General features: G+C 42.9%; 1 protein-coding gene and 1 pseudogene across 8 annotated transcripts in view; both read left to right on the plus strand.

The window, feature by feature from the left end:
- Positions 1 to 27829, plus strand: part of ARHGAP24 (Rho GTPase activating protein 24) — a 413576-nt gene that overhangs the window by 298304 nt on the left and 87443 nt on the right. The window contains exon 2 of one of the 8 annotated variants that reach the window (XM_090037013.1): positions 12183 to 12600. The exons of the other annotated variants lie outside the window; for them this stretch is intronic. The gene's annotated coding sequence lies outside the window, so the exon portion shown is untranslated. The remainder of the gene's footprint in view (positions 1 to 12182; positions 12601 to 27829) is intronic. 8 annotated transcript variants of the gene reach the window in all.
- Positions 16106 to 19335, plus strand: LOC149870865 (uncharacterized; annotated as a pseudogene).

Here is a 27829-nt window from a genome sequence, read left to right on the forward strand (position 1 = left end):
GATGAAACTCATCAAACATTAATACAATGCAACCCATTATGGCTTCTACCTGATTCTTTTCTGTCTCCTGAAATATTTTTGGAGCACAAGTCTCAGGCTTTTTAGACTACCAAAATCTTTGTTTCTTTCATACAAAACAGTGCCTACCAGATTCAACCATGTCTTGTAATGGACCTTCATAACAGGTGAATTTAGTTCCATGTAAACTTACTTCTGCTGTTTCACTGGTGCTGCTATGAGTGTTGCTAAGATTTTGACCTTCCTCTTCTGATAAAATTTACCAGCTTGCAGCTACCTAGGATGCAGTATCTGGACTCAGGTTCTATGAAGATATTTCCCACCTCTCAGGCTTTGTTTACCATTCATTTGAGTATTGTAATGGAAGTTGTATATAAATACAGAGAAAAGAATAGACCTTGCAATTTAGTTGCTTAGCTGATCAAAAGCTACTTTTACTGGGGAAGAGACCCTGTGAATAGACAGAAATTGAATTAGGAATGCTTACGGGATAGAACCTTTTTGTGGTTTTCTAAACTGTTGTTTTTACATGACTTGATTTATCTGGATCACTGAGAGAATTGGGCCTAATTGACTAAATCTGAATTTGATTACTGGTAAAAATAAAGCAATATATATTCACTATAGATTTGAACTGACCTCTTTTTCCTCTAAATCCTGTTGCTTTTTCCATCTTCTCTTTCCCATGAAAAATTAAAATTAATTTCATTTGCCCTTAAAGCAGAACTGTTCAGCCACAGATATCAAAGTATTTGGCAAAGGAGGATGCTGTCCTATAACAGTGGCCATAGGCTTTGACACCATGGGTGCTCTGGGGCTCAAGCACCAAACAAATAAACAAATGGGTGCTCAGCACCCATGAGCACTGCATGCGGACATTAAAAAAACAACAAACAAACAAAAACACGCTTTACTGGAAGAAGCAGCACGCTACTTCAACCCGGTTCTGCAAGGTCTGTAAAGATTGGGTGTTTCAGCAGGGCTTTTTGGTGCTTTTAGCTTAAGTTAATTCAATCAGTTATTAGATAAAAGCACAAAAAAGTCCCACTAAAGCACCTGATCTTTACAGACACTACAGAGCTGTAGTAACATGCTTGCCTCTTCTGGCCATTCATGGGGCTTGGCACAGGAACATGCCAAGTTTAAAGAAAAGCTACTTGCAAAGAGAGCATATGCTAATCCATACATACCATCTGTGTCTACTGAATCCTCATATGCAAAAGAGTAATATGTAATAAGTATGTCGTATTTAGATATCTTGAGCTTGGGTAACACCTTTTGAAGACTATCATGGGTACCATTGAGAAACTTTGAGAACATTAGTTTAAATGGCAGAACCCTCCATTCCACCTACCCTCTGTTAGTTACATATGCATTAAGAGGTAGGTAACTTTAGGAAGGAGAACACTTTGTTATGAAACAAGTCTGTGGACTCCCTTCAGAAATTTTCTTGAGGCAGCTCAGGTCCTTGTGACATGGTAATTTTGGGCAGCTGCTGGAATTCCTAACTCATGGATTGTCTGCACTTAGCACCTTAAAGGGTTCAGACAGAAGTAACGATTTTTGCCCAATCTGGCCACAGAAAGCAGTCTGATCAGCATTTGTACAGCTCACAGCATAAGTTGTTACAAGGCCCTCAGTATACTTGTCTCCACTATGTTTGTGGACTCTCACAGTCATAGAGGAAGAATGTGAAAGATTTGCTGCCTGCCATGGAAAAGAAATTACATTTTAGAGGTCCAGGAAATAACTTATATGGTTTAGTGACTGGACTTTTGTATTTTGGGAACCATTTCACTTATTTCCATATCATGTCTTGATCAGGAAGAATATTCTTGACTGGAATGGTGATAGGTTATTTCGGTATAGATTAACACCTGTGTATAAAATTTTACAAAATATTGCTGCTCTTGTGCTGACTAGTAGCACACTTCAGGTCAATTCTCCATGCGAGGAAAAATGAGCAATGCAGAATTTGTGTTTTATGATTGTGGCTGACAGACTTTCTGTATCAGTTCTTTAACAAATGTGCTCAAAGAACGATCTTGGCCAAAACACCCATGCGGGGTGTGCAGCTCTGAGCCAAAGATAACTCTAGTTAGAAAACTGAAGGCAATGATCAAACCCTGCTGCTGACCACAGCTGCCCCAAAAAGACATTCCATGGCAGAACTAACCATAGGCACTTCTTCAAAACCTGAACACTACCTACACCCTAGGGATATATCTGCAGCCATCAGTGTGACTGTACTTAATCTCAACATACTCGAGTCAGTTTAATTTCTAGTAGAAATCTAGCTATGGCCTCACAGATTTTAGTACAGGAGGTACACTCAAATATTCACTTTGCTTCTTGGATGGATAGTTCCACTTCTGCTGAACTCCATACCAGTGCAGTACATGGACTAGATAGTTTAACTATCTGGGGTACACTTATATTATATTATAGTCGCAGCCCATCTGGTACTCCCATTCTACAACAATATTCTACTTAGCAGGGCATTTAGTGAGAAAAATTCTATTATACTTTTTTAAATTGGCATCCAGGGAGCTGTTTGTCATTCCCCAGATCCCACTGGCTCTTGTTCTCTGTATTGTATCAAAAGAAGTAGAAAGCAATTGCTGTTATTTCATAATCAAACAATAGAAAATGTTTTTCTCTCATGGAGGTTGGCTCTTTTGTTGTTCACACCTGCAGTGTTTTCCTTCATGAAAATTCTACAATGGAAACTGGTATAAGGGAAAGGCATTTTGTCTCCTGTCTCCCAGGCCAGCTTTTTCCACTGTGACATTCCATCCCTCCAGTGAGTGGGTAAATTTCATAAGAAAGAGGAATTCTGGAACTTCTTCCTCCATCTCACAGTTCAACAGCTTCTCCTGAAAGATAAGCTCTAGAATTGGCATGGGTTATAGTTTCTAAAAAAGCTTGTTGTCAGGCATACTGTGGTCATTCAGGTGGTTCCTCATGCCACTCATCTTGAACAGGCTTCCTCAGCTCAGAAACAGTCCTTGGCAATTCAATATTACTCTTTCCACTGTTGTCTTTTCAGCTGTTCAGTGTCCTTTAATCATGGGATGATTTTAATGTTGATGGTATTAATGTTATGTTATGTTTAAGATACCAGGAATGCAGTCCATTTGACTGGGTGTAGAACAAAAGCCCCTGCCAGAAGATACCCATTGGGGTACAGTTGAAAGAATTATTTGTATGGAGTTATTTTTTCCAATAAATTTTTCTGTCTATTTGTTTGTTGTCCACAAGTAAACTAGAATTCTGTTGTTTTTGTGAAGGAGTCAGAGATATTTAATGAGTAATTACTTGTGACTGCTTTCTTTTATAAACTCAGAATTTTATTTCCATAAATACTTTCATGCATTTATTCTTGTCAGCAGTGCCCCAAGTAGTTCTATTCATGATAGAGCACAAAAGGGCATGGAACCACAGTCAAAGGGAATTTACTTAAAAATTGGAAAATTCAAAGAGACTTCCTATCCAAATATTCATGGGTGCTTGTCCATGTGACACTATTAACATAATGAAATGTCACTTTGTGTGACTTAATGGCATCACAGTGTACACGGGGAAGACTTTTGGGGGTTCTAAATGACTTTGCATTGTTGCAAACTAAATTAAATCCAGATATAGTTGAGTTTGCAATGTTGCAAATTGTAACAATACAGCTGTTGATTAGCCCTCCAGCCATGGAAGAGGTGGGCAGGCTCCACAAAAAAAAAGGATCAGGCCCCTTGCCACTTCTGACTTCAGCAGGCATCTGCTGAAGGTAGAACCAGTGAGGGGCCTGATCCTTTCTTTTTTTTTGGTGGAGCCTGTCTGCCTCTCCCATGGTCAGGGGGCAAGCTGCCAGTGGGAGAAGTGGCCCTGAGCTGTAGGGGCCCAGGTTCTTCCCTCTGTGGCAGCTGTGCTCCCCAGGGCTACCTGGGTGGGCTGCTAGTGGGCCGGGTGCTGCTCTAGCTCAGGGTCGGGAAAAAGTTGGATTGGGCCTGGTGCTGCCAGCTGGTGGGTTTCCAGCAGGAAGGCTCAGGGAACAGCTGGATCAAGCTGGGTGCTGCCTCCAAAACTTTTGAATGGTGATTTCAAATTTGCATCTTAAAGGTGTTATGGAAATACAAGATGTTGTGGTCATTCTCTTCATCATGTAGCATTTTGGATCTTATCCAAATTTCACAATGTTTCTTCCATCGCTCCCCTCTCTATGTAATATCAGCACAGATTGGCAAGTTCTTGATGTAAAATTACAATAATTAGAAAACTTTTACTTACTGTATTTACACAAATCTAAGATGAACTTGAATTAAAGGCAACCTTGCAACAAGTGCAAGGGCAGATATTGTGGGGAGGTCAATCAACTTCCATCTGCTTGTGCCTACCCCGGCTGCTTTCTGTCTGCCTCCCCCAAAACCTCAGGTTCTCCCTTCCTCCCTCCTTTGCTCCCCCTCCTGACTCCTCAGCCTCTGCCCTTCCCACAGCCTCAGGCTCAACATTAGGAAAAACTTCTTCACAGTTAGAGTGTCCAGACTGTGGAATAAGCTCCCTCCAGAGGTGGTGCAATCACCTACCCTGGAACTCTTCAAGAGGAGACTGGACAGTCACTTTGCTGGGGTCACCTGACCCCCAGCTGTCTTTCCTGTTTGGTGCAGGGGGCTGGACCCGATGATCTTCTGAGGTCCCTTCCAGCCTTACAATCTATGGTGAGTACTATTGCCATGGAGCCATTAGCCATCTCTCTTTGGACTTTTCTTTACTGCAGAGTTAAATGTAATTTGTAGCCCATAATTTGAAAGTATCCATATGCAAAACCCCACTGTGCCTGGCACAATGGTGCTTTTAACTTGGGTTGGTTCACCTGTCAGGGTATAAAGTCTACAGTGTGGTTAGCACAACTCATCAGCTCCTGACTGCAGCCACATGGGTATGTCTATCTGATTTCCATGGGAAGGGATGTTCATGGGCATGCTGCTCACTCACACGCACTGGCCCACACCAGACCCAGAAATGCAGCACTGAAGCCACTCCTGGGTCTTCTCCCTATATCTATTATCATTCATGCTGGAGTAACTTCACTGCTACACAGATTTGGTACATGCAAGTGGGAATAGGCAGGTAAGGTATGTTTGAGAATGTCCCTGCCTAGGAACACTTCAGAAACTATGTAGATCTACCATGAGAGTGGGTTACCTTACTGCAGAACAAAGAAACATGGAATGTGCCTCCAAAAATCTTGCTACCACAGGTTGGTGAATTCCATGCCAGTGCAGACGCAGAAGCTGAAATATGGTTTTGTAGTGTAGCTACTCTCACTCTAGGCTAGTGGTTTTCTACCTTTTTAAAGTCAGAACACCCTTCTACAACTGTTTCACCTGTAGCAGCATCTTTGATTGAGAACCACTGTTGTGTTCAACTTAGCTTAGTGGTTCTCAAGCAGGTGCCACCACCACTAAGTAAAGCTGTCCCACGACTTGGCTAAATACAGACAGTCAAAAAGCCCAAGGCTAAATTGATTGTCTTTGCAGGTTATTCTAGGCTCCAAAGATTAAGCCAATAAGCAATGTACAGACATTCACTTTTGATTCAGGTAACACAGCTACATGCCTGCAGTGGCTCAAGCCAGAAGCTGGGGGCACTAGAGCACAGGTCTCTGGCACACAGCCATCAAGGGCTCTGTGTTTGATTCCTCTTCCTGCAGCCCCTAAGGTGTATGGGATTTGGAGTCCATACTCACAGCAGCAGGACTCTGCAGGGTTGCTCATCACTTCCTCTTCCTGCTTCCAGGTGACTCTGGGATTTGTAGCCCACAGTCTCATCCAGCACTAAGTAAGCAGTGTAGGACAGGACAGCTCCATACTCCCCAGACTCCAGTAGGAGTTGTCTGGGAGTGGGGCAGTGAACCAGCCAGTGAGGCTAGTGTAACCAGCCCTCACTGCTGTAGCTGGGGAGCAGAGGGGTGGGGCCAGCCCTGCTCTCTGGAGCAGACAGTCAAGCTCAGGCCAGGGCTACAAAATACCGGGATGCTGGGGGACTGTGATTTAATTTGAACTAGGCATGGGTCTTGGACAGAAATTTCATAAATCTGCTTGACTTAAATCAGCTAAGTCTGATACTACATTGAACCAGGTTTATTTAATCAGCCATTTTGAAACTGGTTTATGTGCACTGAACATCTGTTTTGTTATAGGTTTAAACCAGTTCCTGACCACTTAAACCTGTTTATGTGTAACTTTTGTTCCTAGCCCTTGTGCACAGCCAGACCAGGAAGGGTTTTGGTATGTGTGCATGCTCCTCCTGGGATTAGGGTCCTATGATAACCCTAAGTAGATAAGAGAGCTGGCTTGTGCTACAGCCCTTCCCAGTTCAACCCCACATGCCGTCTTCTGGAAATGGATGGAACTGTCCATGCACCTATTTCTGGGAGAAGCACGAGGGGAAAAACTGGAAAGAGCTGGAATCTAAGCCAGCTTTCCTGCCTTATTTTGATTATCAGGCAGCCCTAAGGCAGGAGGAGGCCATCATTGTTTCTCATGTTCCAGAAGCACCAACAGTTACAACCTTATCAACAGAGGCATGTCCTGTTTATAATGCAAGCAGATTAGGCACTTGAAAGTCAGAGCAGTGGCCATGTAACTTAGAGATTCATCAAAGCTTTTCTGAAATCACACTCCTATAAGACTAGGAAACAATTATGCCATATATTTGGTAACAAAGTTTGTCAGAGAGGTATTTCACCATGATAGTCTGAAATCAGGCATGAATAATTAAAACAATATTACACTGAGTGCTCTGTTTTGTGCCAAGCTGGACACTTGGGGGAAATCTGTTGTCTGGTAGACTGGCAGTGCCATTGAGGAAAGCATGAAGGGAGCGTGTGTGTATGTGTGTGTGTTTTGGGGGATGAGTTGCAGCGTTCTTGAGGTCAAGGGAGATAACTAAGTCCTTTAATATGACAAGGGGATTTTGCCTCCTCACTGAAAGAAGGACAAAATGTAGAATTTACTGCATGTTACTGGCTTTGACTTAGAGAATTTTTTGTTTTCAAGTAAGTGTCCCCATACCTGCCCATTCTTTGTTTCATTTGAGTGCCTCATTCCTTAAGCTAATTTTCTATGCCCTTTTGTGAAGACTGGGGTGTACTTCAAAAGATACCGAGGTTTGGTTTGGATAAATCCCAAATGGTTTGCATTCTTATCTGAAAGCTTACCCTCTTAAACCAGATATCATGCTGAAAATCTCATAACAGCAGACTCTTTTATAGCTTTATGGTACTTCCTGGGCAAGGGCATGTTGCCAACATAGAAAAAAAAGCCTTTTTTGAAGTTCGGCATTTGCCAATACTCATACATAGAGCTCTCTGAGATATATTTCCCCCTGTGACAAACTTTGTGAAATGAGTGGTAAATACCTTTTTCTGGCTTCCATTAAGAATTTTCTTTTATGCTGTCATCAAAAAGCTCTCTGGCATGTCCTACCATTTGCCCAGTGCCTGTAAGGATGAGAGCCCCTCTTTTCAGTGGATCACTGGGTGCTGCTCCAATATAAATAAGTAAGGGTGGCTAATAATTCTCTTAAATTGTTGAATGCTGTTGCAGTAGATGGTGTCAACACGTTTCCATAAAAAGGATATTATTGTCCCACATATTATCAAGCTGTTTTGCGGGTGGCTGTTAGAAAACCCCAGTTAACAGCAGTGCATCAAATGGAGTAAAATATCAATACAATCTTTTTTTAGATTCACATGCATTTTTTCAAATTTTCCTGTTAGATGCTAGTTATATTACAAGCCAATGTGAACCTGATGGCTCACTGTAAAAACATCTTTGTATAAACTGTAGTCATACCGGCTGAGACTGAGGTGTTCAAAGGAGCCCCAGGGAGTTCAGTGACCATCTCCAATTAACAGTCAAAGGAAGATGCCCTCATAACATCCACAGAACCTTTTAAAATTCCAGTCCAAGTTTTCTGTGTGTTCTCTGAGAGAGTTAATGATTGTGTGAAGGGTAGATGCTATCATTTCAGTGTTACTGAATGTTTGCTGAATGTGAATTTCCAAGTAAATACTCTGCCAGTATTTCAGGTAGGCATTGATTAATTCTGTCACTGAATGATTGCTTTTCACATCATCTCACCAGATTAAAAAAAAAGAACAGACCAGAAAGAAATCACAATGAATACTAACTTTTACTTTACCTATGCTAACTTAGAACTTATCCTGTGCTAACTTACAACATGATGATTTTTTAAAACCTCTTTCTAATAGGTTATGAATTAATATTGCACAGGTATGAATCAGTATTTGTAGCAGAACATACCTGGCATGTTTGCATGTAGTTGTTATACTCTTTAAAGGATATGTGCAAGAATTAATGAACAGGCAAAGAGAAAAAGTATGTGTGTGTGCGTGCATGTGTGCGTGTGTTCAGGCTGTGCTATGGAGTTATATAACCAGCAAGCATCATTTGTAAAGCTAGGCCCAAGTTTGCATCTGGATTCCAATTCTGATAAAACATATACCATCTCAGAGAACAATGATTCCTTTGAAGATTGGATTTTAACCAGTGTTTCCTAAAGTTTTGGGAGAGAATAGGAAAGGGGTTGGCTCCTGAGTTACTATTTGTGCCTTGTCTATTTTGGTAAAGCTTGGTAAACCTCCTTAAGGAAGCATGAAATTCAAGCCAGGAATACCTGAGTCACCTAGTTTTTACAGTTTTTAAAATTTTGGCTGATTTGTGGCTTTGCTAGGAAACCCTAAGATACCTTTTGCTGTCATATTATTTTTGGCCCCCAACCAAATGAAATTTAGTGTTTGCACAACTTCCAGAAAGGAGAAAAATCACTAAATTTCTCTCACCTTGTGAGACATTTCAATGATGCTGAAAACATTGCTGGACATTTCTAGGTAAAATGAGCTTATCAGGCCAAATTCTTTGATAAAAATAGCAACTCTCCACTCTGGCCAGGAAGGGGTGGAGCAGCCAGCACAGCCCAGCCCCGCCCAGGGCTGTAAAGCATGCTAGAATGCTGGGGGACTGTGATTTAACTTGAACCAGGAAGGGGTCTGGGACAGAAGTTTCATAAACTGGTTTGACCCAAATCAGTTAAGTCTGATATTATATTCAACCAGGTTTATCTTAAACCAGGTTCAGCCATTTTAAAACTGGTTTATGTGAACTGAGCTTCTGTTCTGTTACAGATTTAAACCAGATTCTGATCATTTATACTGGGTTAAGTGTAACTTCTGTCCCTAGCCCTGCAGTGTCTTAAGTTATTAACTACACAGTGAGATTAGATAGATGGTATTTTTCTTTTTTAAAAAGAACCTGCAACCAACATGGTGGTATCTATTCCAGCATTCTTCCTTTATACTATGAATCAAATTTGGAGTGCAATCCCCATGCTCTTATGCACCTTTTTTAATGAAATTATGCTAGAAGAATGTGGCTTCTGTCATCTTAGTCTTTCTTGTTTGGGAAAGTGGAGTAGCTACACCATCTGGGAAAGAAAATCTGAGAATTCTGATGGCATAGCTATTCAATAGTTGTAGCTGCAGAGACTCCATAATGTAGATAAGCCCAAGATACTTATGAACCCAAGGATCCTGGCAGATGTGAAGAAAGAGGCACCATGGAATCTGTTGCACGATCCCCACAATTACACTTCCTGCAATGTACATGTGCATGGCAAAAGGCATGACTGTGGAATCAAGTATTAAGACTATGGAATCAAGTATTGGACTGTGGGATCAGTATCAGATGTCAAGGAGCAGTACACTTCCCTACTAGCTGACATAGGTGGCACCCAAGCAGGGCAACTTGAAACCCTCTGGGTTAGAATATGGGAAAATGTGGTGAAGGGGATATTACTATAGGAGTCTATTACAGACCTGCTAACCAGGAGGGAGAGCTTGACCATAAATTCTCTAGGAAACTAACAGAGGCTGCACAGTCTCAGTGCATGGTTGCCATGGGTGATTTCAATCACCCTGACATTTCATGGAAGGAGAATTCAGGCAAATCTGATCAGTTACATAGCTTCCTCACCTGCATTGATGAGCTCTAGCTGACTCAAGAAGTCCATGGGCTGACATGAGGTCCGGTGCTGCTAGATCTGGTAATGGCAAAAGGGCATGATCTAGTGAGTGACCTGAGGATTGAAGGGAAGCTCAGTGATAGTGTTCATGAGTTGATCACCTTCCTTATCCATCAAAAGGTGGAAAATCAGTCAGTAATGCAGAAATCCTCGACTTTAGGAAAGCTGAGTTTCACAAGCTCGGGAGAGTGGTTGTCAAGGCGTGAAAGATCATGATTGGACAGGGAAGGGAGTCCATGATGAATGGTTGCTCCTTAAGGATACAATTCTAAAAGCAGAAGGGAAGTCCATTTCAACCTGCAGGAAAGGTAGTAAAAGGGCTGGAAAATTCCTTTGGCTGAATAGGAAACTCATGGACCTCCTCAATCATAAAGGAAAAGCCTTGATCTGATGGCCACCTATAAGTTTATCAAGGGTGACCACCAGTATCTGGGGGAACGTTTGTTCACCAGAGCGCCCCAAGGGATGACGAGGTTGAACGATCATAAACAAGACCGCTTCAGGCTGGACATAAGGAAGAATTTATTTACTGTCTGAGCTGCCAAGGTCTGGAACAGCCTGCCATTGGAGGTGGTTCAAGCACCTACATGGAACACCTTCAAGGGCAAATTGGATGCTTATCTTGCTGGGATCCTATGACCCCAGCTGACTTCCTGCCCTTTGGGTGGGGCGCTGGACTCGATGATCTTCTGAAGTCCTTCCAGCCCTAATGTCTATGAAATCTATGAAATAAGGGTTGGAAGATGGGAAATACCTCTAAGAAGGATTATACATCACTGGACCTCACCTGTAGGGACTGGACCATAAAAGCTAAGGCTGATACCAGGCTCAGGCTGGTTATGGGAATCATGGGACAAGGTGGCAGTGCACCTTTGGGTGCTTGTCACTTTAAGGGCTTGATTAAGGCAGCCATTTTCAAACTTAGGCAAGACAGGCAGATGCAGCAGTGTTACCATTTCTGGAACAACTTGGAGGTAAGGGCAGGAACTATAGGGATGGTTGGAGGCTCCCGGTCCTCAGCATGTCCTGAAACTACATCTTGCTGGGGTATGGTGGTCTAACAGGGCTGTTTGTTGTGGGACAGCCCCCAAGAAATGCCAGGCCAGTTACCTCCCTGGTGAAAGGCAGGTTAACCCCAACCGCCCCACACCAGTGGATATTTATGAGTGGGGAAGAGAGGGAGAAGTGCCAGGCATGCCTAGAGAGACACCTGAGACCTGCAGGGGTGTGAGAGCCAAGAGGCCTCAGAAGGGGAAGTGGTGAAATGGGGGCCCGCTCAGAGTAGGATGCAATGAGAAGCACCTGAAGGACTGAGCATGTGGAGTGCAGAGTAGGGCTGATGAAGGTGGCCTAAAGGGCTGCACCAGGGCTGTATTGAATAGAGCTGCAAGAGTGGTTTGAAGGGCAGTACATGGGCCAACCCCATAAGTTGAGAGCAGGAGCAAGTTTCCCAGTGAAGGGCTAGGCTGCACCAGTGCTCAGTACAAGGTGATGCCACTTAGAGTAGGGGAGCATGAGCAAGTTAATAGGAAAACCTTATGGCCAAGAGGTCAGTCAAGGGAGCAGGGCAGGTTGTATGTAGCCCAGTGGGGGTGCGGTGTGCAAAAGGCCCCTGTGAGGGGGGGCAAAATGAGTGTGAGTGTGGAAGAGGCCCAACAATGGACTGAGTCTGGCCTGGCCTGAAGCTGGAAAGCAATAATAATATTCTGGATGCCATCTGTGAGGCATGGGCCATGGTGTAGGGAAGGTTTGAAGCTGTGGATAGCATCCCCTGGCATCAGGGCAGTGAATATAACCACCTGCTTATATTATCAACTAGACCATCAAGTAATGGCAGGAATGACAGGACAGACTGCCCTAGATAGGTGGGCAGGCCAACATGAGACCTGGCCCCAGGACAGCCTCCTGTCACAGACAATAAAAAGTCCTTTGACAGATACGTAGGAAGTCAAAAGAAAAGTAAGGGCAACAGTGGACCTTTGCTTAATCAAATGTGGCAGCTGACAACTGACACCCAGGAAGAAGCTAATCTCCTCAATGATTACTTTTCGTTGGTTTTCCACCAGCCCAAGGGGATCACCCTGCCTGACAGGACACAAGACTACAAGGGCATGGGTGACCAGACGCCTACATTTGGTGAAGACCTTGTGAGGGAGCACCTTGAGAGGCTTGACATCCATAAATCAGCGGGCCCTGATGGAATGCACCCAAGAGTGCTAAAGGAGTTGGCCGACATCATAGATTGACCACTGGCAAGGATATTTGAGAACTCATTGCACTCAGGAGAGGTTTCCGAAGACTGGAAGAGGGCCAACAAGGTGCCTATCTTCAGGAAAGGAAAGAAGGAAGATGCAGGGAACTACAGACCAGTCAGTTTGACCTCAATTCTTGGAAAAGTCTTGGAAAAAATTATCAAAGAATCCAACAACAACAGACTGACAGATGGTGCCATTCTGAGAAACAGCCAACATAGCTTTGTTACAGGTAGGTCATGCCTGATCAACCTCATTTCCTTCTGCGACCAGGTGACGTGTCACTTGGATGGCGGGGAGGGGAAAAGTTGATGTCATTGACCTGGACTTCAAAAAAGCCTTTGACTTGGTCTCCCATGATGTCCTCATGGCAAAACTGAGGAGCTGTGGCCTCAAAAGCTTATGGTCCAATGGCTGGTGAACTGGCTCCATGGTCGGACCCAGAGAGTGATAGCTGATGGAACTGAATCAGCGTGGCATATGGTGACCAGTGGCATCCCTCAGCGTTCAGTACTTGGAACAGTACTCTTTAATATATTCATTAATAATCTGGGTTTGGGTGTCAAAAAGAAACTGGCTAAGTTTGCAGATAACACCAAACTATGGGGATGCGCAGTTACACCGGAGGATAAGCTGGGGATTCAGGCTGATCTGGATAGCCTTGCAAGGTGGGCAGATATAAACCTGATGACCCTCAACATAGAGAAATGCAAGGTGCTCCACCTTGGGAGAAAATACCCACATCATACCAATAGGCTCAGCAGAGCTTCACTCACTAGCACTATGTCCAAAAGAGACCTGTGGGTCATGATTGACCACCAGATGAATATGAGTCACTAATGCAATGCTGCAGCCAGCAAAGCAAATAAAACCCTGGCTTGCATCTACTGATGCATCTCAAACAAGACCCAAAAGGTCAGTCTCCTGCTTTATTCAGCCTTAGTGAGGTTGCAGCTGGAGTACTGCATCCAATTCTGGGCTCCATGCTTTAAAAAAGATGTGGAGAAGCTCGAGAGAGTCCAAAGGAGAGCGACGTGCGTGATCAGAGGTCACGCGAGCAGGCCTTATGAGGAGAGGCTGAGAGGCACGGGAATCTTTAGTTTGGAAAAGCATAGGCTCGGGGGGACTTGGTGGCAGCCTATAAGTATATCAGGGGTGTGCATCAGGATCTGGGAGAATGTCTGTTCACCAGGACTCCGCTAGGGAAAACAAGGTCCAACAGTCACAAATTACTGGAAGGCCATTTTAGACTGGACATAAGGAAGAACTTCTTTACTGTCTGAGTATCCTGAGTTAGAATAGACTCCCACCACAGAAGTGGTGTAAGCACCTACTCTGGACACGTTCAAGTTGTATTTGGATGATTATCTTGCTGGGGTTATCTAACCCCAGCTGACTTTCTGCCCTTTGAGCAGGGGGCTGGACCAAATGATCTCACAATGTCCCTTCCAGCCCTCATGTCTATGAAATCTATAATATCCCATCATGCCTTACTGGTGGTACAGGGGGAGCCTGTCCTCTTGCAGCACCAGCAAGTAGAAAGCTCCCACAGCTGGGTGCTCCATCAGCTGATGAGGATCCCAGCCATGGGGGCTCACCACACCACCCCTGTAGCTGGAAGCCCGAGTCTGCCTATACTTTCAGTTAATGGTATGATAGGAACCAGCCACAAAGTTATAATACCCTTTTTTGGATTATAACTTTGTGGCTTATTCTTTGTGGGTGCTGATAGACATGGGGGGGAGGGGAGGAACCCAATGCTTCATTAGAAAAGGTATCACATCATTTTGACCCAGCTCCCCAGCATCTGTATAGCTTGTGCACTTCAGCAGGCCTTTTTGGTACTTTTATCTGATAGCTGATTCAATCAGCTATTAGATAAATGTGCCAGAAATCCCTGCTGAAGCACAGCAGTTATACAGATGCTGGGCAAGCTGGGTCAAACTGATGCGATTCCTCCTCTGGGTGGCAGTGTGCTTTGTGCGGGGGTGTCCCAAGCTGAAAGTAAAGCACCTTTTTTGTTTTGTTTTTTCACCTCTTTAAGCACTCTGTTTGGTTATTCCATTAATTGCATTAACGTGTGATCCAATAACAGCTTAAGATATGATTAACGGGTTAATCATGGCTTAAGTGTAACATGTGCCAGGAGCCTGAATTGCACTGAAAGCCAGTAATACTTAGATTTGTAAAGACATAAGTTACTATAGAACATGGAAGTTAAGTTCCCAAATCATGTAGGTACTTGTAAAAAAGGTTAGCCTTAAGTCCTTCATTTCAGCTGAATTAACTCCTGAGTGACCATAGGATGTTTGACCTGTTGTTCCATTATTATTTTTTCTCTTTGATATGTACAAGGTAATCTAATTTAAAAAAAGCAAGAAGCAACAATAGGTTGTGGCTGAAAAATACAATTTAAAGATCAGTTTCTGCCACAGACTCCTTTTTATTAAGTCACATCAATGACCCCAAAAAAAGTCTGGAAAAGGGTATTACTGTTATCTCAAGTCTGTTAAACTTGATGGAGAAGCAGAGATACTTCCCTGAAAATATCAAGCACAGGAAAGTTATTTTCTATTTTTATTCTTATTACACATAGCTGTTCTGCTCCAAACTCCCATACTCAAATTAGGGTAATCAAACAGTAACTGGAGACATTTCAGGCTAAAGAAATAGTCTTTCAGACTACAAGGGTCTGTCCTCTGGATGCAGACATAGTAGAATTCAGCCTCCCCAATAGTTTGTTGTGATCACTGAATATTTGCAACACAGTTAATGCACTATTGATGCTTTTCCAATGCTTGGCAATAATACTGGACCCAACCTTGTCAAGTCTATGAGGCAAAGCCAAATTGGCACTTAAATTGGAAATCTTTGAGGCTCTGGAGGCAGCAGCCAATTGGGATGGTAAGGCAGCACTTTCTTCTGATTCAATATTGATCCAATTTCCCAACCTCGTAGTATGAGGCATGGTGCTGCCAAAAGTGCCTGATTTTGCACAAGTTATGAACAAAAGCCCTGACCTGGTTGCTAAAGATCTGGTATCACTTTTCATAAAAACCAAAATCATTAACTCCAATATTCTGGGCAGATTCTAAATGGAGTCATTCTATTCTGCCTATATAAAGTGGCGTTCTATTGTAATTTGGATAACATTCTTTACTTTCTAACATAAACTGTTGTTTAATGTGGCTTTGCATTATTAAAAAGCTGCTGTATTTCACAGCTGGCAGAAATGATGTTTGTGTATAGTATGCATTTGTAATGCGCGCAAAAGACAGATCCTCTGTGATGAAAGATGACATATATAATAATAGCATTATTATTTATTAGCACACAAGTGAAATCAGCTATGAACTGAAATGGCTGACTGTTTCACCAGTTATATTTATGCTTGGACCCCATGCATTACACAGGTTTATAATGTGTGCTATGCATGTTTGGAAACTGTACTCAACTCTCACTTCGGAGTTTGAATCTAGCAATTTTAGATATAGGGGATATATTGTAAATAGGTAAAACGGACTAACCTCTTTCCCTGAAAGCTGTTAAAAATAAAGTATTTTTTGTCAGGAACTTCAAAAATAGTACCTTTCTGTTACATTTTTCTTTGTCAGTCAGTCAGTCTGTCTGTCTCTCTGTCTCTCTCTCACTCTTCCCCTTCCTTCTCTCTTTTTTAAGACTATAGCAACTGTGTATATTTTGGAACAGTTTATATTTGGAAATATAATCTTGTCAATATGGGATCAGACCTAGCAGAGTCAGTTAATGGACTATTTCAAACTAAAACTCTCAGCAGTAAGTTTATAATAAACTTAATGAGGCAAGGAAAGAACACTACCATCAAAATTCTTTTTAATTCTACCCCCTCTCCTCCCACCTTCTTTCTAAGGAGTGAGCACCCAAATTTAGCTGTTCAAAAATTGAGTTTACACAAAGTCAGTATGCTTTGTTCTGTTATATTGTGCAGGCGAAATTGTGTCTAGGCTTGCAAGGTAGAATCTAGATTTGTATCAGCTGAAGGATCCCTATTGCAGAGGAATGATGCCCAGATACCATAATGAGTATTTGTTGATAGCTAAAATGATTATGAGCTCCTTGAATGCTTTTTTGTTAGACTCTGCAGATGTTATACGTCATCTGGCAGATGATTTATGGATAAATACAATTTCCTTTTATTAGACCAACTAAAATAGTTGGAAAAATTCTTCTTTGTAAGCTTTCGGAACATCTGGGGCACACATACCCCTCCTAAAATTGCTTTAGTATCTTGGCATACTAAACCAGCTGGCTGAAGTTAATTTTACAAGGGCTATAAAACACTTACTCTGGTTTCTTTGGCTAAGTTCACACTTAAAAATCCTTTCCCTTTGAATACAGATCCTTCCTTTAAATCATTAGGGGCTTGATTTCTGCCAGCTTAAATACAATGCAAATATGCAGTGATGGAGCTGACCTTTTAAAATAATCTATTTCAAATTAGTTCTTGCAATTCAGTGGCATGCCAGGCATATTTTCATAATGAAAAAAAACTTTTCATAACACAGGGTAGCCATTTCTTCAGCACTCTACAGATCAGGGATTTTTCTTTGCCAATGAAGAACCCTGTCTGTTATCTGCACCACCTTCTGAGCAAAGACACCAAAATAATCCAAATATCTAGGATTTAAAATTAATTTAATTTTCAAGCCATTTTCATGATTACTTGGGTTACTTATTTTTTTCATGTATTTGGGGATAGCTGTACTTCATCTTAATTCTTACTGTATAAAGAACATAGATATGAATAATTAGAAAGCAATTTCTTCTATAAACTTAGAAGTGAGAGAGAGGTGGTTGTCGTTTCTATCTTCTGTGTTTTGGTGGATGGTCAGATACTGTGGTTCCATGATGAGACCATTTAAGTACTTAGGTAGGTAACTGGGTAGTGAAATACTTTGGCTGTATCCCATTTCTTCTAAGCCCCAAAAAGTTCAGGTTGGGTAATTGGATGAATAGGTCCTTTTGAAATAGGTCCTTCTGGCTAGACTGACTTGTTTTATTTGAGGGTGTTGGTTATTGAATTTTACCAGAGAAGAATCTGGATATCTTCCAGAACATTACACAATGTCTAGAGAGAAACTACCAAAGATTTTTTACAACATCCATCCATCATAAAAAGAAGAAATGGAAACAATTAATGCAGTAACAACTTTCCAACCACAAAGCACCCATCACAGAAACAACACCAATACTATACAACATTCCAACCTCATACTCAATGAAACTGGGAGAACTAGTCAACCCTCAAATATTTTTAGTCTCTCCACACACATACTTACCAAAGAAATTGTCCTGTATAAAGTCTGTCCAGAAAAATACCCTAATAATATACTACAATGTGGAGAACTAGAAGAATATTTCTGATGCCACCATCTCAAGGAATATGTCCACAACCAAAAAGAATCTACATCCAACAATATTTCATCCTATGACAACATCAAGGAAAAGGTAAACACCAAAAAACTGAAAAAAATCAGATTGGACATGTCACAGTGGATGAAATTCAAACCTCAACCAGTATATTGACTGCTTCAGAAAAAGAATAAACAATGAAATAATCAACAAAAACACCACCATAACAGCCTCTCCCTCTCAGAGAGAAGGGCCAGAAAATCTCTAAGATCCAATCATCAAATAGTAATAAAACCAGCAGATAAAGGAGGAGCTATACTTAACCTTAACCATTACCACTACATAAAAGAAGCCAACAGACCACTCTCAGACAACACCTACTACAAAAAACTAGAGAAAGATCCTACTCCCCGTTTCATCTGAAAACTCAAAACCATTATCAAATCATTTCCATATAAACTATAAGAAAAACTACAGAATTTGATCCTCACTCTGCTACCCATCCCAGGGACATTTTATATTCTTCCTAAAATCCACAAACATGGGAACCCAGAAAGACCTATAATATCCTACCATGGAACCCTAACTGAGGAAATATCAGGTTTCATCAAATCCATCCTAAAACCTTTTGTCAGCCAAACAGCAAGTTTTTTCCAAGTTGCAACAGACTTTCTACAAAACCTTAAAAATGCAGACCACCTTCCCAGCAACACTCACCTAGCCACCATGGATGTTACCAACTTATATACCAATATCCCACACCAGGATGGCATCCAAGCCTGCTTTACATATCTACAAGAGCAAGATTACAACTCAGAGTACAGACCTAAAGATATTACAGAATTTACACAGTTTAGCCTCACACATGACAACTTCACTTCCAATAACCAACATTTCCTCCAGACCGTGGGAACAGCTATGGGCACTAAAAAGTCTCCACAATAAGCCAGCCTTTTTATGGACCACCTGGAAGAAGAATTCCTCAAGAACTGCACCATCAAATCCACACTATATCTATATCATAGATGATATCTTCATCATTTGGACCAAAAACCTGCAATCTTTGATTGATTTCCAGCACAAATTCAACAACCATCACCCCTCCATCAGATTCTCTTTTGCATACTCCAGCACCAACATTTCCTTCCTAGACACTATGAGCAGCATTCAGAATGGTGAAATACAAACCACCATATACAAGAAATCCATGGACCAACATATATATCTATATAGAACCAGCAAGCACCCTGTAATATACAGCCAAGCCCTCCAATACCACTGAATTTGCACTGAGGAAAACACCTGGAATCGTCACTTTGCAAATCTCAAAAAGGCTTTCACTCAACAAGGACAATCCTCCAGAGAGAGAGATCACACTTTTGAAAGTGCCACCCAGCTACCACATGAAGAATTGCTGCAATACAAAAATGAAATCCCTGCAAATCACAAAACCATTAGTTATGACATACCATCCATCCCTGGAACCCATATGGAAAATCCTCAAACAATTGCAATCCATAGCAGAAGACCTAATTCTTTAAGAGATCTTTCCAGAAACACCCATCCTAGACTTTAAACAGGGACTGAACCTTGCCAACCTCATCACCAGAAGCAAACTTCCTATGACCCAAAGCACACCAAATGGATCCACACCATGCTAGGACAAGAAATGTAAACCCTGCTAACACATCTCTACCACTGCAACAATAACTACACCCCACAGCAGAACCAGCACCATTTCTGGATCTTATATCTGCACCTTCAGAAATGTAATATATCTCATCCAGTGCACTGAATGCCCTGATGGAAAATACATAGGAGAAACCAAACAACAACTACTTACCAGAATGAACGTACACTGAAAATCTATCAAAGACAGATATACCAATTACCTTAGGGTGCATGTTTCTCACAAGACAGCCACTCTCAATCCAATCTCTCAGTTTTAATCCTCAAAGGGAATTTACAAAACACCTTTCATAGATGAACCTACAAACTTCACTTTATAAATCTACTGGATACAAAATATGGACTAAATATAGGCATTGGATTTATGGCACTTTATAACCATTTGATAACCCCAGTTAACCTCTGTATGGTTTACCAGCTACATTCTGTCACCAGATCAACATTCCCCTCTTTCCCCCCTCACTTATCTGTCACACACCTATCAATTCCCATCCCCTCTGATCTTCCCTGCCACGTATTTGCATTTTAACACACCTGCATTTTGCATATGGGATTAAGCTTCTGTTCCACCCAGAAGAGTACACAAACACCAGCAGACTCTCCCTATGCTTGAAGAAGGGCGTTTGTGCATGCAAGCTTGTAAAGAACATTTTTTCCAATGATTTAGTTGGTCTTATAAAAGATAACACATTAATCCAAAGTACCTTGTGTTCTTTGTTCTATTTGAGGTAATCTGCACACTCTCAAGCTTCTCCACATACTTTTTGAATTGTGGATGCAGTACTCCAGCTGCGGCCCCACCAAAGCCGGGTACAATGGGAGAATGATGTCCTGGGATTTACTTGAGAAACATCTGTGGATGCAAGCCAGTGTTTTGCTTGCTTTGCTAGCAACAGTATCACATTGCAGGCTCATTTTCATCTTATGGTCAATCATGACCCCCAAGTCCCTTTCATTCGTAGTTCTAGCCAGCGTAGCACTGCCAAGCCTATAAGGATGTTAAAGGTTTTTCTTCCCAAGGTGGGAAGAAACACCTTGCATTTTTCAGTGTTCAGCACCAACAGGTTCTCATGCGCCCATTTCCTGAGCCTGTCAAGGTCAGCCTGGATCACCCTCCTGTCTTCAGGTATGGACGCTTTACCCAAGAGTTTGGTGTCATCAGCAAACTTGGTCAGTCCACTTCTGATACCAATGTCCACATCATTAATGAAGATGTTAAATAGTATAGGCCCAAGGACAAAGCCCTGGGGGACCCCGCTGGTCACAGGACACCATGATGAGTGAATTCCGTCAACCACCACCCTCTGGGTCCTACCACAGAGCCAATTCCCCAACCAGCACATTGTGGTGTGGCCGAGGCCGCAGTTGGCCAGTTTTACTAAGAGGTGATCAGAGGATACCATGGAAAAGTCAAGATATACGACATCAATCTCTTCTCCTTTGTCCAGGTGATAGGTCACCGGGTCATAGAAGGAAATGAGATGGGTCAAGCAAGACCTACCCACAACAAACCCATGCTGGCTATCCCTCAGGATGTTGCCATTGGCCAGTCTGTTAAAAATGACCTCTTTGATAATCTTTTCTAAGACCTTCCCCAGGATAGAGGTCAGGCTGATGGGCCTATAGTTTGCCGGATCCACTTTCCTCCCTTTCTTGAAGATAGGCACAACATTGGCCTTCTTCCACCAGAGCACTAGGAGTTCTCGAAGACCTGTGCCAGGGACTAGGCTATGATGCTAGCCAGCTGCTTGAGTACTCTTGAGTGTAAACTGTCAGGGTGAGCTGACTTGAAGGTATCCAGCCTCTCAAGGTGTTCGTTCATGAGGTCAACGTTGCTGGACGGTAAGGAATCTCCTTTACCCAGGCCTCCCTGTCTCGTAGTGGGCAGAGGCATCCCATGGGACTGATGAAAGACCAATGCAAAGTACCCATTTAGCAAGCTGGCTTTTTCCTGGGCGTTGGTTGTCAGTTGTCCCATCTGATTTAGCAGGGGTCCAACGTTTACCTTGCTTTTCCTTCAGCTCCCCACATATCTAAAGAAGGTCTTTTTATTGTACTTGGTATTTGTAGCTAGCTGGAGTTCTGTCACAGCCTTGGCTTTCCTGGTTTTCTCCCTGCAGGTTCAAACCAGTGCAGAATATTCCTCCTTGGAGGTGGATCCAGTCCTCCATCCTTTGTAGGTCTGTCTTTTTAGATGTAGGAGGTCTGCTAGTTCCCTGGAGAGCCAAGGGGGCTGCTGTGCCCCTTGGCTGCCTTTCCTCTGAGGCAGGATAGACTTTGCTTGCACTTCCAGGATCACTCCCTTGAGGGGCAAATACTCATCCTGAACTCCCCTCCCCTTGGGGTTGTGACCCTTTAGGGCCTGTCTGATAAACCTCCTGAGCTTGTCAAATTCAGCTTTCCTGAAATCGAGGACTTCTGTATTGCTGACTGACTTGCCGGCTTTATGGAAGATGCTGAAGGTGATCAGCTCATGGTCACTGTCACCCAGCTTCCCTTCAATCATTAGGTCCCTGATTAGGTTGTACCCCGTTTCCAGAACCAGGTCAAGCAGCCCTGTCATGGTCACTGTTGACCTTTTGTCAGCCCATCAGCTTCCTGCATCAGATAGAGCTCGTTCATGCATGAGAGAAAGCTTTGCAATCACTCAGATTTGGCTGAACACTTTTCCAACAAGATGTCTGGGTAGTTGAAGTCGCCCATGACAACCATGCACCGGGAATGTGCAACCTCAGACAATTTCCTAGTAAACTCCTGGTAAAGCTTTTGATCCTGGGTCAGAGGTCTGTACTAAACTCCCACCATTGTGTCCCCTGCACCGTGTTCCCCACAGATTTTAACCCAGAGGGTCTCTAGTTGTCCACCCTGGGTACCAATGTTGACTTGCAGGGACACGTAGCTTTCCTTGACATAGAGAGCTACACCCCTACCCTTTTTGTCCACTTGATCTCTCCTGTGCAGGGTACAGCCTGTGGTCCAGTCATGAGTGGAGTCCCACCAGGTCTCTGTTATCCCTATGACATCATAGTTATTTGTGTAAGCAGGAGGACAGGGTCCTCCTGTTTATTCCTCAAGCTCCTGGCATTTGTGTCCAGGCAGGCAAGTGTCCCTTTGGGGGCCCTTGCCTTGCCCGCAGCTCACTCCAGGGCTGGGGCAGGGGTGGGTTCCCTTAAGTGCCTTGGCCTGCTGGCTTTGCGAGGGATGTTCAGCAGGCCAGCAGTGGCAGTAGTGCCCCCATCCCCTGGCCGGCTTAGTTTAAAGCCTGGTGGAGCAGGTCAGCAGTCTAGCTGAGAAGAGCCTCCTCCCCAGCAGAGAGAGGTGGAGGCCATCCCTTCCCAGGAGCTCACTGCCTCTCTCACCAAAGAGTAGACTGTGGTCATGGAAGCCAAAGCCGTCACAATGACACCAGCACCGCAGTCTTTGGTTTACTACCTGGATCCTCCTCTTCCTCCTCAACCCATAGCCTGAGACTGGGAGGACTGAAGAAAATACCACCTGTACCCCCAGAACCTTTAGCCCCACTCCCAAATCCTTGTAGTGCTTCATGACCTGGCTGGGAGTGCTCCAAGCTGTGTCATTTGTCCCCACATGGATAAAGAGCATAGGGTAGTGGTCAGTGGGCTAGAGGAACTTAATATACTTTAATATACTTTGAAATAAAATAAGCATAATAAGGCTGATGCTATATAGTATCTGGCTGTGTAGATTGATTTACCTACCTATTTAAACATGTCTAAGACCCTACCACTATAGTACCCATTCACCATGTGATGTCATTAAGATTTTTTTAAAAAATGTCCATGGTAGAGTTCTCTCTTCACAAGTCTCAGATTTTTGGTGTCATGTTTGCTATCTCTTCCCCTCCTAAAACTGTGTCAGTAGAGAAAATAAGTAATCCCTTGTTTAAGGGCTCTTACACATGCAATTAATTTGAAGCAGTAAACTCCAGATCAGTCTGAGCCAGAGTAGACTACTCCTGGGTGTAGCATCTACATGTGGGCTCAGGACAACAGCAATGTGAGGCAAGGTGGAGTAGTCTACATGACCGGGGCCACTCCTAACCTGATGTGCTGAGTGACAGCATCAGGCGGCAGGGGGGCTGGCTGGGGCATGAAGATGCTGAAAGTGTGGAGCTGTGTCTAGGTGGAAGATAGGAATCTGGCCCCCTGCTAGCTGGGCTGACAATGCACAATTTACACCTGCAGTCAGTGTCTAATTGTGCATCTCCATGTGCAATAGTGCTCAACAGTACTATCTTATGGTGGTGTTAATTAGTTTACTGCAGCCTAATACTATTACAAATGTAGATGATGACACTTAACTCTGCAGCTAAGTAGTGTACTCTGCAGTAAAGCACACATGTAGATGTGTCTCACATGAACCATTCTGGGTGGCTGGTTCATGAGTTTGGAATGAGTGAAATTGGCAATCCTGGAACAAATGTTCTCAATTTCCAGTGAAGTCAACTGGAATTAAAAGCCACTCCGCTCAGTCTCACTTGTTTTCTGTTTTTCTGTTTCCTTTGCCCTTTGTGCTACCTGATCCTCTCTTAAATTCCAGGTCCCTTCAGTGCCACTTCCCATGTTCTCCAGTCCCCTCCAGTCTTTTTTGTTACCTTTCCAGCCTTTATGATCCCCTGCCAGCTCCTCAAGTTGTTTGAGCACCCTCTTTTTGCTTTGTCAGCATCTTTCTGCATTCACTGCTCTTGCTTTCTTCTATTACTCCATGTCCTATAGAATTTATGCACAGGGTGAACAACTTTCTTCCCCTGTTTATCTGTCTGTAAAAGTAGGATCTTTATTGCTGACTTTTTCCACAAAAATAGCAATTTGTAGAGGAGTTCATAACAGTTCATTCATGAGATAAAAAGAACAGATATGTTTTGGGGTGGTTTTTTAAATTAAATCCAGTTAAAGGAAAACTTGGAAGAGGATTTGTCAGGCTACATTTAAAAAATGTAAACAAGATATGCCATAAGAGAGGTACGAGACAAATGATAGGGAAAATAAAACAGTGGCCACTACACAGATGTTCCATAGGTCTTCTGAAAAAGTGATATGATAAATAACGTAACAGGGTCATTATTGACAGCTGTGTTAAGGCTTACATAAATGATCAACTTCCTACACTGATATTTTACTTGCTATTTTAATTTACCCCAGGCTCTGTGTGGTTAGAAAGAGCTTGCTGTAACCTATGGGTTTAATTCTTCAGTGAGAAAGACGTGAGTGGATATAGACTCTTTTGCAGTCTGCTTTAATTTACAGTACCCACATATTACTTAGGATGGGCAAAAGCCATAATCAAGAATATATAGAACCAATGGCATGTACAGAACTCCAGTAAAAATGATAACTCTGTTTACAAGTTCCAGCCAGATGCACATATCCCTAGGTCTGTACAAAATGTTTAAGCCACAACTCCCCTCACTACAACACTATCAAATCCATCTGCAAGGACATTCCCTCAGCTATTGCTCAGGTAGTATATGCAATTAAAAAATACCATAACCTTAGATTAGAAGTGTCTTACTTCTCCCCCACCTCGCTTCATGTCTCTCCTCTTCTATACCAGTTGTTTTTGTGGAATCTGTCACCTGGGGTGCATCAAACGCTCAGCTCATTCTGCTCTAATGAAAGACCTTAAACTTAGATTCCGTCTTTCTATGTGGGTGAGATTTTCAAATAAGCCTAAGTCAGCAAGACACCCATGATGATATAAAAGGATTTGGGCATATAACTCTTCCGAAAATACCAGCCTGCATTCAGGGGTTGATCCAGGGGAGGTGGAAAGGAGTAAGGTGCAGTGGTTCAGTCATACCTGCTTTTATTCCTGCAGCAGTGTAAGCAGGAGGTACCTGGCTCCTCATCAGGGTGATGGGGAATATGAGAGAGATGGTGTGGTTACCCTGGACTCTTTCCAACTTGGCTCCAGCCAAATGTATGGCAGTATCAGTGGCAGGAGCAGTGGCAGTTGGAGTGGGGACAGGGAGTCACCACAATAATGGAGACCAGCACCAAGATCAGTCAGAAAATCTGGGTAAGGGAGAAGATGAAGGGAGCACATGGGATTGGGGTCTCCCCAGCTTTCCTTTGTGTTCCTTTAGTCCTTTTGGAAGGGTTAGGAACACAAGACTAGAAGGAGGCTTTTGGGATATTAAGTCCATTCCTCTGCAATCACAGACCATATTTTACCCAAGGAATCCCCCAAATTGCCTCTTTAAACTCACTCCCACACAACTGCAAAGTACAAGTTTAAACCAGTCCCTAATGATCAGAGTTCTATAGAGGAGGCAGGTTATCCCACGTTTACCTACAGCAAGATTCCCCCATATTCCTTTGATGCACCTGGTACTGTTAGAGATGGGATACTGGAATATTTGTTATGATATTTCTTATCATGTAGTTACATAGTTCAGAATTTTGAGGAGGCCTAACTGTAATGGGTCTATTGCCTCACTTACATTTGTAGTGTAAATGATTAGGGGTCTACCCAACTTGAGGAACTGAGCTACCGAACTCAAGGCTGGCCAATTTCACAGGGAGATCACAAGGCTGGCTGCCATTTTCACAGGTTAATCATGGCAGGACACTTATTTGGTGTCAAGGAAGATTAATCAGAGACCTGAACTGGAACTGTAATCTACCATTGACTTGGCCATATTGTACATCTGGATGGAGCAAGGACATAGCTGCTATGGGAAGCAATGCTGAAATTATGAAACACATTTTGCAGTTTTGAATACTTGGGTTCAGAGGACATGAACAAAGCTCTAACAGAGAGACAAGGAAAATCCATGGACCAACAAACTATTTTTATGGAACGTCAGCTGGCATCATGCATAGGATGATTATCTCCAACTATACAGTTGTTCCAGTAAAAGATTTCACTGAAAATAAAAAAAAAAACCCTTGATTCTCACATATTTTGTAGACCATCTTGGCTACAGTGACACTCCCAACTGTGATGGAAATCTAGGCATTCCTACTATAGAATCCAGATGAACCAGAAGACTTTCAGTGATATGAGAGAAAATTAAGAAAAAAATTGGGCTTTAATGCTTTTTACAGAACCAATGTATGGTAAATTGGAGGGACACCACAATACAGTTCAGACCAATGCCAGCTAAAAGAAAGGGAGGGGTGGGATTTGTGGAAAAATTGTATAAACAAGTACCTGAAGGAAGGCTCCTGAATCCATGTTTAGGTATGTTAATAAGTTACTTGATTTTCCAAATGCTAAATAACCCAAATGAGCGCTCGTATGTGGGCAAAATCCAGCATATACATTTGCATGTCAGAAATATTAAATATTTATGATTATTTACTTTTGAAATCTAAAGCAGGGGACGGCAACCTTTTACAAGACTCAGACTGGAATAACCTGGCTCCAGTCCAAAGTGGGTCAGGTGGCTTCAGTGGCATATCAGCAAAGGAGGCCTTTCCCCATTTCCATGCTAGAATCAGACAGATGAGAGCTACATGCATGCCACCGCTGCTTCTCCCAATCCCCCACTCCCTGGCTACAGTACAGGTGCAGCTTCCAGCTGGTGGAATGACAGGACCAGGTATCTGCAGACTGAGTCTGTGCTTGCACTGCTTCTCCTCCTTACCCATCTCTCCATCTTCCCCTTACTGGCTATAAAGTTGGCACATCTGGAAGCTGCCCAGCCCCTGCACAGATCCACACTGGCCGGAAGCTGTGCCCATGTTGCAGCTTGGGGTTTGGAGAAGGGAGATAAGTGGTGGCAGAATGGATGCAGTTTGCAGATGCCTAGTCCTGTTTCATCTCCCTGCAGGCTAAAGAATCCATGCTGCAGCTGAGGGAATGAGGAGACTGGGAGAAGTGGTGGCAAAGCTCCCGGCTGCCTGGCCCAGGTGCAGGCAAAACCCCCACTGCTAATGCACAATCTAGACTGTCCAGCCTGTGTTGGACTGAAGCTGGGAGGATGGGGAGAAGTGGCAATGGCATGGGCACAGCTGCCTGGCTTTGTAGTGGGCATTGGGATGAGCACAGGCAAAGCCCTACAGCTCCACGGCCCAGATCCAGTGGCTCCCCAGGCTGGATCTAGCCAGCAGGGTGTATGTTGCTGATCTAAAACATACTCTTATTAAAAAGCTTTAAAAGGAGTGGATTTTTGTGTAGACCCCTGATGGATCTTCCATAATTCTTAGCTGTGACTCACCTGTGTCAGTGTCAAAGATGGGTTTGGACTATGAAGCTGAGAAATGTACTGCCAAATGGGAAAGTGCACCTTTGCTTTAAAAATGACTTCTCAGATTTTTCTATTGGAATATCACTAGGTTATTGAAGTTGATCATAACATTGACAGTTAATGAAATCCCACCAATCCCACTTCTTGATGTTTTGATGAGAAAATT

This window comes from Crocodylus siamensis, chromosome 2, assembly GCF_052110815.1.
Source record: "Crocodylus siamensis isolate JL-2025a chromosome 2, ASM5211081v1, whole genome shotgun sequence".
In the NCBI taxonomy this organism is placed as follows: domain Eukaryota; kingdom Metazoa; phylum Chordata; order Crocodylia; family Crocodylidae; genus Crocodylus; species Crocodylus siamensis.